The 9782-nt window shown below is 45.5% G+C and overlaps 1 protein-coding gene across 6 annotated transcripts in view; it reads left to right on the forward strand.

Annotated features, from left to right (window-relative positions):
* The window catches only part of LOC120097505 (uncharacterized), a 98254-nt gene extending 93048 nt beyond the window's left edge, over positions 1 to 5206 (forward strand). For 5 of the 6 annotated variants that reach the window (XM_063275890.1, XM_063275894.1, XM_063275885.1 and 2 more), the window contains 2 exons: positions 362 to 457; positions 3775 to 5206. The gene's annotated coding sequence lies outside the window, so the exon portion shown is untranslated. Of the gene's footprint in view, positions 1 to 361 lie in introns of all 6 variants that reach the window. The other variant, XM_063275887.1, reaches the window with a different exon arrangement.
* The last annotated feature ends 4576 nt before the right edge of the window (positions 5207 to 9782 follow it).

Consider the following 9782-nt stretch of genomic DNA (forward strand, 5'->3'; position numbering starts at 1 on the left):
GACGGAGGGGCTCGTGCTTGGATGCAGGAGAATTTAAAATGCCAGGGTGGGTTTAAATTAACAGGGCAGTGTGTGTTCATTGCAAGCATCTGGAGAAAAATTATAGCGCCATATAACAGAAGACTTCATTAAGGAAATATACATATATGTAAATTAAAGGTAAAATAAGCAAAACAAACATCCACGTGCTACAGTTGCTACAATTTGGATGTTGACTGTCAGTTGTCTCCTGGGTGGCACTTACTGGTGAGTGGTGGAACTATGGGAGGTGAACCCTAGCAGGAGGTCTTCGGGTCATGGGGACACCGCACTGAAGGAGACAACACCTATCATTTTTCTCTTTGATTTTTGAATTACACAGTGAGAGGCTTGCTCCGCCACGTGCTCCCCACTGGTATCATCTGACACCACCTGAAACAAGGGGCCCGCCTCAGCACGGACTGGGCCATTGCAAACTGTAAGCCCTTTCTCATTGTAAGTTATGCCGTGTACTTTGTTATGGGACAGAAGGCTAGCACATCCTTAGTTTAGGAGAATGCCATGGAGATAGATTTAGGAGCTGATGCAGGTTTCTGAGCATGATATAAGAAGAGTCACACCATGAGCAGCTCTTGTCCCTCCTCTCAAGCTCTACTTAGACCTCCAAGTCTGCGGAGTCACCGGGAAGCAACTTGAAAAGGCACTGCAGGGCCTTGAACCCAGACAACCTTGAGAGGGTAGAGTAACTGTTAGATACCAGGAAGTTAAGACACCTTGGGGGTAGGGCCTGAAGACAGTTGGGTGTGGGGATGGTGATTAATTTGGCTTAGGAAATTTTCAAAGGAACCGCAATGCTTAGTCTTTAAGCGAAGTTACAGCAAGGCTGCGCGTGCACGTGAGTTCCTGGCCTGAACCCCGAGGAGAAAGCACAGCTCAAAGTACTCAGGAGTCCTACCACCGAGGGCTATGGGCTTCACCCTAGATTTTAGGGAGATTCAGATAGGGGAAGTCTCCGGAAGGGACATTGTTTCGTTTAAGCTGCTATACAGCATACAGCCATGCAGATCTAGGATTATGATGCAACCCCACTCCAAGATTCTGTGACTTAGAAACTTGCCTACTGACACAGGACAGATAAGCATTCATTATGACAAAGGTATCTTTGATGTCTGCACATCGTCTGTCACAATACAACTTCCTCCTCTGACTAACTAGGAAAGTGGAATCTCTCTGGGACATAGTACCCCACAGAAAGGCTCTGATGTAAGTAATTCCAGCAGATCTCAGACTCGCAGCTCAGAATGGGAAGTCACCACACAGCATATGGGTTAGCTTTATGACACACGGATTAAAAAACGTTGGCAGCTCTATTTGTATGACTAATAGAGCCACAGATGGCAGGGCATGGGAGAAAACCTAAAGGAAGGCCAAATTCCCAAATAACTTTAATGTGTAATTAAAGGCAGTGAAGTTTTAAATTGTTATTTATTATTAGATTCTAGGTGACACCCTGAATTCGAGGTCTAACTTCATAAGTAAAAAACTATGCAGTCCTTAAAAAGTGACCTTGTGGGGTTGAGGATTTAGCTCAGAGGTAGAGCGCTTGCCTAGCAAGCGCAAGGCCCTGGGTTCGGTCCTCAGCTCCGGAAAAAAAAAGTGACCTTGTTTGTTCTAACTTCAGTGATGTAATATCCACAAACGATGTATATATTTATTTATCTCATGCTAATTAACATGTTTATCAGCTTCAATGATAAGTTCTTGTCACCCCACCCCCACTCAGTACACTTTCAAATAGGCTACATTATTATCAACTATTGTCACCATGCTGTGACACAGCTCCCAGACTTTGTCCTGTTCAACCGAAACTTTTTGCCTTTTGATCAACTTATTTCTTACTCCATGCGCCTCTAGCTGGCAGAAACCACCACTCAAGAAACAACTCCCATATCTAGATCTAGTCTCCTTTGTTTGATGGGAGTGGTTGGTCATCATGAGCAGAAATGTATGTCAAATGCCCTTATAAATTGTGTAAATGTGAAAAAAAAGTGCAGTGAGGGAGAACGATAAGTGCTCTGGGAGTTAATGATTGCTGAGCACCCGTGTGCAAGACCATGCTCCCATCCATCCACTCATCCAGTCACGACAGGCACCCACAGCTCCAGGACTTAGCATTACACTTGCCCCATTTTGCAGATGAGCAAATTAAGGCTAAGAGATTTTAAAGGAACTTTCTATAAAAGCGTACACAATGAACCCAAAGTACACAGGACTCACAAAGCCCTGCCGACTACATAGCGTCCTAATTTGGTGGTGTCTTGGTATGGACACCGAGACCTAGGACCTCTGCTCCTAATTTGATTTCTAGTAAATGCAAGCATGAACTGAACACACGCATTGGTTTGCTCTGCAATAGCTTATAGGAAACTGATGTATATGACCTAGAAATTTAATTTATTAATTTATAATGTGAACCGTATCTAATAAGTAGATTATCAATAGACAATAGAGGATCTCTTTTTAAAATAAGAGAGCCAAACTCTCATCATTTTCTAGGTGAGGATGATATCAGAGCACACTGATTGATAATAATTAGAACAGTCACAGCAATAATGTCATACTGGTTACTTTTCTTACCATTATGACAAAATACTTGACCATAGGCAACTGAAGCAAGGGAGAGTTTATTTTGGTTCCCAGTTGAAGACACAGTCCATCATGGGAGGGAAGCAGCCAGGAGAGAGAGAGAGAGAGAGAGAGAGAGAGAGAGAGAGAGAGAGAGAGAGAGAGAGAGAATGAATATGATGATATTCAGCTAGCATTCTCCTTTTTGCTTAGTGTAGAATTCCAGCCTATGAAATTGTGTGGTCCATGCTTAAGATGGGTCTTCTCTTCTCAGTTAAAACTTTCTAGAAATCCTCATATAAAATACACTGAAGTATTGTCAGGTTGACTTAAGAGTGGCCATCACAAGCTCACTCCTTGTTGACTTGACAACCTAACACATGAGTTTAAACCATGACATTGCATCCAGGGCTTCTAATTTCTCATGTTCCTCTCATAATGTCCAGTAGTCCCGAGACTCTTCAAATGTGTCTTTTCTGAGACTCGGATGATTTCTTTGTACTTCCAACATGCAATTGCAAAAGTAAACACTTACAGTCTAAAAAGGAAGAGTGGGGCAAGTAGAGTAAGGTACGATCAGACCAAAGCAAGACTGAAACCCAGAATGACAAACACTAGATCCTGCAGCTCCATGTCTGGTATCTGGGGTTGTGCTGGAATAATCTGGATTCTAGTGAACTTGGACAGCTATTCCTTGGACAGGCAGCATCTCTTGGGCTCACTCTACAAAGTGCCTGCAGCTTTCCTCAGCAGATAGCACCACACATGCATACAGCTCTGAAGAGTGTTCCAGCCCTGTGCTAGAGAATGGTGAAGTCATCAAAGTCCAGTCTCTGCTTTTAAGATGATTGCAGCTAGTTGAGGATGCAAACAAGCAGGAAGGTTCAGAACTATATGATGGTGGCTGTCACAGACAGAATGGGGTGTCTGGGGGAACTTGGGGAATGCCATTTATTGGTTGCTTGGAATGGGGTCTGAAAGAATGAGATGGCAAGGTTTGTCTGGAAAGAGGCTAGAAGGAGATCCTGAGACTCAGGGAAGGCAATCCCGGAAGTGTTGTTTAGGTGCCTTAGGGAAGATTTGGGGTGTCCCTGTCTGAAGACTGGCAGAAATGAAATGTGGATAGTGATCTTTGTCATTTGTCCTGTTACAAACAAGTGTCCCCCACAGGCCTATGTGTTGAAGAGTTGGTGGCCAGGTGGTATTATGGAAAAATAATGGAAACTTCAAGAAGCAGAGCCTACCAGGCAGTCTTCAGGTCATTGGGGGCACACTCTTGAAGGGGACTGTGTGCCCGTCTTCATTTTCTTTCTGCCTATGAGGTAAGCAGCATTGTGCCACCACATACTTGCACCAGGATGGGTTGCCTCACACAGGCCCAAAGCAATAGGGCTAATCACTCATGGTTAAGAAATACATGAAATTCAGAAACTTTAAGCTAGCTAAAACCTTTCCTTAAATATTTATTTTTATCATTTTTAATTATATATATGTCTCTCTCTCTCTCTCTCTCTCTCTCTCTCTCGTGTGTGTGTGTGTGTGTGTGTGTGTGTGTGTGTGTGTGTGTGCGCGCGCGCGCGTGCATGTACATTGTCTGTGGATGCCAGAAGAGGGTGTCAGATCCTTTGGCATGGAAGTTTCAGGCAGTTGTAGGTGTTGGGACTCAAAACTCTGGTCCTCTAGAAGGACAGACATGCTCTTAACTCCTGAGCCATCTCTCCAACCCCAAGCCTTTTCTCTTTAGAAGTTAAGTATCTCAGGTATTTTGTTAGATTGATGGGAAGTGATTGGCACTCACACCCAGCATTTATAGTTTCTTTTAGAGGAAGAGAAGAGGGATAGACAGGAAAGGACCACACAGAGAATAAGGTCTTGTCCTTGCCCTCAAGAGACTCCGAGGAGGATGAAGAAAAATGGAGGTTTGAGGGGGAGAGGGCGTCCATTGCTAATGTTGCATTGTTGTTTTTGTGAAATATTAGTTTAGGAGTCGGGTATCTGACCTGGAGCCAGGACTCCTCTGCTACTCACTGATTATTCTTGTATATCCATATGCACATATGCATCACGTTCATATACTGCAAAAACGGATCCGTGATCCCTGAAGGTGACTACAAAGGATGCTCGGGTTGTACGACTAAGACACTGAGGGCTGAGATGAAGAGGCCACTGGGTGATGGCTTGGCACATCTCAGGGTGGCCCGGGAGAGGGGCCATCTGCAGTGTTCTTGGCTGCCTGCCCTTCACGTCTCCTTTCTCCATCCCCTCCCCTTCTTGTCCCAATGGCCAGGGACTGAAAATCAGCCAGAGCAGCACTGGAGGAGCTCTGCAGACGAGATTAAAAGCAAATCAAAGAAGAAAAATTGTGGCTCAGTTTATGTCTTCCTAATTAAAACCCCGCCAGTCTCCCTTCTTTTTCTTCCCAGCTAATGTTACACTAACGAGCTGAGTTTAGTGGCATTTATGTAGATAAAAGTCCCAATGATTGATCTCAATGGCTTGTTAAAATTAGTTTCAGTCCACCATATTGATTTAATTCCATTGCTTGAAAGTGCTAATTAATAATGATAATAAAAGTGTCTTGGCCCATTATTATCAGTGGGCAGGCGGGGCTGCAGTGGATGGGTGGGTGGGGGAGACTCTGGATTTAGTGTCACTTATTCTGTCTCAGGGTGGCCTTTGAAAGCTGGCGGAGGGGACAGGAGACTGGAGGTGGAGGGTAGATTCCTCGTTCGGATGTAAGAGGTCCCGGTGGCTGTGTTTGGGGCTGTGCCCTCAGCGACCGTGGGCATGACTGATAGCGGAGGATTTTCTACTCCATCTAGGGCTGTAACGGGGGACTGGAATCTCAGTCGCTCTTTAAGGAGGTCAACTCTGTGGGGTAGGCAGGGTCGAGAGCACATTGTTGTGGTCACTGGTAAGTAGCAAAGGACTGGACTGACCTAGGGAAGCTAAGCCATAAGCTGGGCCACGTGGGCCCCATTCTGCAGGGAAAGTCAAGATGGAGGGAGTCCTGGCAAGATGCGTCCAGTGGATCAGGAGGAGGCAGCACTGTAGAGAGCCAATGGAAGGTGCCCACTGAGTCAGTGAAGGGGAAGAAGAGGCTTCTTCAATGTTACCCACTTTATTTAGCTTTAAATGGTATCTCATCTGAGAGAAAGTCTGTGCTCTTGGAGAGATTTCTGCCAGCCTCTCTGGGATATATGCCACCGAGGGGAAGGAAGTTCCAGAGAAGAAACAGTGCCTAAAAGACGCCCCTGTCCCAAGGTGGTGCCAAAGGTCCTATGTAAGAAATACCTACACAGGATGACTGGCCAGACTGGGAAGCAAAAAGGGAGACCAGCTCTTCTCAATCCCAGACCTTTAGGACTCTCCTGCAGAAGGCTTGCTAACCCACCCCGGTGTCAGCCTGCCCCTTCCCCATATCCATGTGTGTACATACAAAACACAACATGTGTCATGTATTGCCCTAAGTTCAATCAACTTCACATTGTTTGAATTTTTGGAGCAGCTGGAGGCCTACAATTCTTCCTCTCATGAGCATAATAGCCATCCATGGAGCACAGATTCTCTTCTCAGAGAACCAGGAAAGGGTGGGAGAAGGTGGTCCAGGAAGAGCCCAGGGGATGTGGTGGAGAATGTGGGACAAGAGGCACACAGGTTAAAGACTGACAGCCTCAGTCTGAAGAGCTCACATGAGAGTTCTCGCCAGAGTGTGGCGAAGGGACATTAGCCCTTGACTCTCTAGGTTCTGATCAGTCGGGAGTCATTTTTGGGTAGCTATTTTTCTATACTTATTTTGGGCTTGTCTGGCAGGCAGAATTCTATAATACAACTGCCAGCTTGGGGAAACCAAGGATCATAGTCTTAAACAAACTACCCAAAAGAATCCATCTAATGTACCCATTTCTGGAGGTGTCCTTTATTGAATGACATTACAAAACACCCTCCTTACTCCCTCAAAAAAATATTAACTGAAAACTCACACTATACATTGCACACTACATGTGATTTACTTCGTGGTTAACTCAAGCATGATCATATGCAATAATTATACTGCGAAATTCTGTATTAATTATAATCCGTCCTAATTAAAGAATTAACCAAAGCATGTGTAGCTGGTGAAGGGGACGAGTTAGGATGATTTACTCTGTGTTTTTCTCTTATTAGATTATGCGTCTTTCCCGCCTAGGTTAGTTAGCTTTCCACGGATATATCAAATGTCTTGGGTAAATCAGCTTAAAAAAAATAAATAAAAAAGCAAAGGATTGTTACGGCTCTTTGTTTTGGTGATTTGGCTACCGTGGTTGTTTTGCTGTCTGTGTTGAAGTAGCATATCACAGTGGGAGTGAATGGTAGAGGAAACTACTCCCTTCATGCATTGCTCTTAGGAAGCAGAGAGAGAGAGAGAGAGAGAGAGAGAGAGAGAGAGAGAGAGAGGAAGTCATTGGAGCTCTATTATCACCTTCAAATAGGTCCTCCCCAGTGACTTGACCTCTCACTGGGTCTTCCAGCATCTCACACTACCAGCTGGGTACCCACCTTCCGCATGTGGTCCTCGAGAACGGATGCCTATTCAAACCATGGCTTGCGTCCTACTTGGTTTGGGTTGAGACTGTGTTCCTTGGATGAGGAGCCTCATGACTGCCTTATTCCATTCTCCAAAGTTTACTTCTATCTTTGCTGCCCCGTAGGAGGGGTGCTTGCTCCAGTTTGATGGGCCAAGTGTAAACTGCCAGGATTACTTAATTTGGGCTCTCTGTTTGAATGCTCCTCTCTGCCTCCTCCCTGCCTGCTGCTCCTGGATTCATCCCCTTTGCCCCACAGTGCGAGGGGTTGAAAGCGTTCGAGCTCAATTCATTTGGGGGAAAGCGATTTCCAGATTGAGTCCAGGCTTAGAATAGATTGCCTATGGTAAAAAATATGGAGATCCATATGCTTCCTTGTAACACTGTTAAGCATCCTCCTTGCTGCAGCTCGGGAATATTACCATTAACTATTTCGTGCACACTTACATTGGGGCAATAGTGTATTTAAGCTGGAACAAGGATCCCAGTATGGAGCTTGAAAGTAAATCGTTCATTTCTCGGTTGGTCGCTAACCACCACTTAGGCTTTTTAGGGTCTAGAGCTCCCCGTGAAATGTTGGAAAACAAAACACGCAACATTCTGTCACCCCCTTCCGCCCCTTCCATTGCACATTGTCATTTGGCTCTGCTCTTTCTGTGCGAAGTTTTCCCCTTTGCACCCTTTCTTCTCTTTAATCTTCTTGGCAGATGTTGACACTTGACTATGAGGGTTGTCTTTGTTGACTCTAGGACGGAGAATGGATGGGAGGAACTGGAAAAGCGTGTCCAAGACAGACCGTATGCTGGAGCATTACAAGTTTGTCCTGTTGAGACCCCTGACAGTAGGAGATGCACCAGGCACTAGGTTGTGCCTGTCCCTTGTAACATAGCTTTGTGTCAGTTGCGTTATTAAAGACTCTTGTGACTCCCTCGTGTCATCTTGGAACAGGCGCTCATGGATTATCTCGTCTGATGGTTGGAGTACGCGGCAAGACATTCCACTGAAGAGCTTGGCATGGGTGTCTGATAGCCTCCAGCCTGAGGTTAAGAGTCTCTGACCAACAGCGTATTATAGGCACAGTGAAGACAATTATCTGGTGGTGGGAACGGTCACATTCAGGGCTAGCTTGTGGGGTTGTGGAACCATAAGTTCTCAGTGGGGGTGGCGGTGGGAGTTAGGGGAAGGCTTGGAAGGGGCAGCAGGAGGGATTGATTTCAAGATCACATCCACAGTGGTTTGCTAATGTGGAAATTGTACTTGTTATTAGATCCATCGGGGTACTTACTGGATGGGAAATTGGAGACAAAACACAAGGTCAGGAGTCTGGTAAATACCAACGGGGAGAAAGTATGTGAGTCCAGACAGCCAGTGCTCTGTAGCCAGAGCAGAGAGGATGGGGAGGGACCAGCAGCACAGCAAGGTCAACCTAAGCTGATGGCACAGAGTTCCATGTAGGTGGGCAAGGATAATTGGCAATTGAATCCCATTGACCTCAGCAATGGGTGAAGCAGAAACCTTGAGGAGAGGGGATACTTTAGCCTTGGACCCTATTTGGTTTTGATTATACACGCACCCTTCTAATAACAATGCTCTTGGCAGTCTCCTTATTCACCTGCCCAGTCCACACACACACACACACACACACACACACACACACACACACACGCACGCACACACAGACACCCCTCACCAAACAGTGCATCCCCCAAGCAACTTCAGAGACTTTCTCTTAGTTAAACTACACATACCCCCATTTCTGAACAATGGTATAGATTTCTCCTGCTCCCAGTAACTCTCAGACTAAGGAGGACGCTATTAAGTATATTCTTGGTGTAGCCAGGATGAAGACTAGAAATGCACACCAAGCCTAAACTGGTTTTGGGTGTGTGAGCAGTAAGGCAACGCGTGTCCTTTAAGTGAACTTTTGGGGGAAATCCCCTATATGCCATCTTATGTGTTTATTCTTTATGGGAAGGGACGTGAGCAGTAGGAAAAATGATTACATCTCCCAATCTATCAATCAAAAATCTGAAACCACTCAAACTATGCCCCTCAGTAATCAGCCCCTTTCATTTAGACTTCATAACAGAGACCCCAGCTTGCAGACTGTTACCCTTGCTTATTCTTGCTGGCATGGCCCACTGTGGATCTTGAAAGCATTTTTCTCTACAGACCAGTGCCGTCACTTTGCTGGGGATAGAGTTAGCTCGATTCTTTGGCAAAGTGGTGAGAGCCTTTGTTTTGAGTGTTTTGGAGAAGAGGTCCAGAACCTGTAGAAATCTGGCTCAGGCTCCAACCACGTGTAACATTGGTATTGGAGGGGTATGGCCAGGATTGTAACCCTGTTGGTTATGTACCCAGGAAAGGTCGCTGTTGTACTGGCTAGGTGTAGTCAGATCAGGAGAAGAATCGAAACAAGGTTAAGAAGTCATGTAGGTAGGAAAGAAGAGAAATCCAGTGTCCCACCACTGTGGCTATGCCAACACACAGGCAGTGGCATATTGTACACGAATCTTCCCAACCCCCACTTCAGTGACATCATATTGGTAGGTTGCTAACTTGAACCTTCCCACAACTGAAAGTATTCATACCACAGCAAGTAACAAAGACTAC

This window comes from Rattus norvegicus, chromosome 16 (genome assembly GCF_036323735.1).
Source record: "Rattus norvegicus strain BN/NHsdMcwi chromosome 16, GRCr8, whole genome shotgun sequence".
In the NCBI taxonomy this organism is placed as follows: Eukaryota; Metazoa; Chordata; class Mammalia; order Rodentia; family Muridae; genus Rattus; species Rattus norvegicus.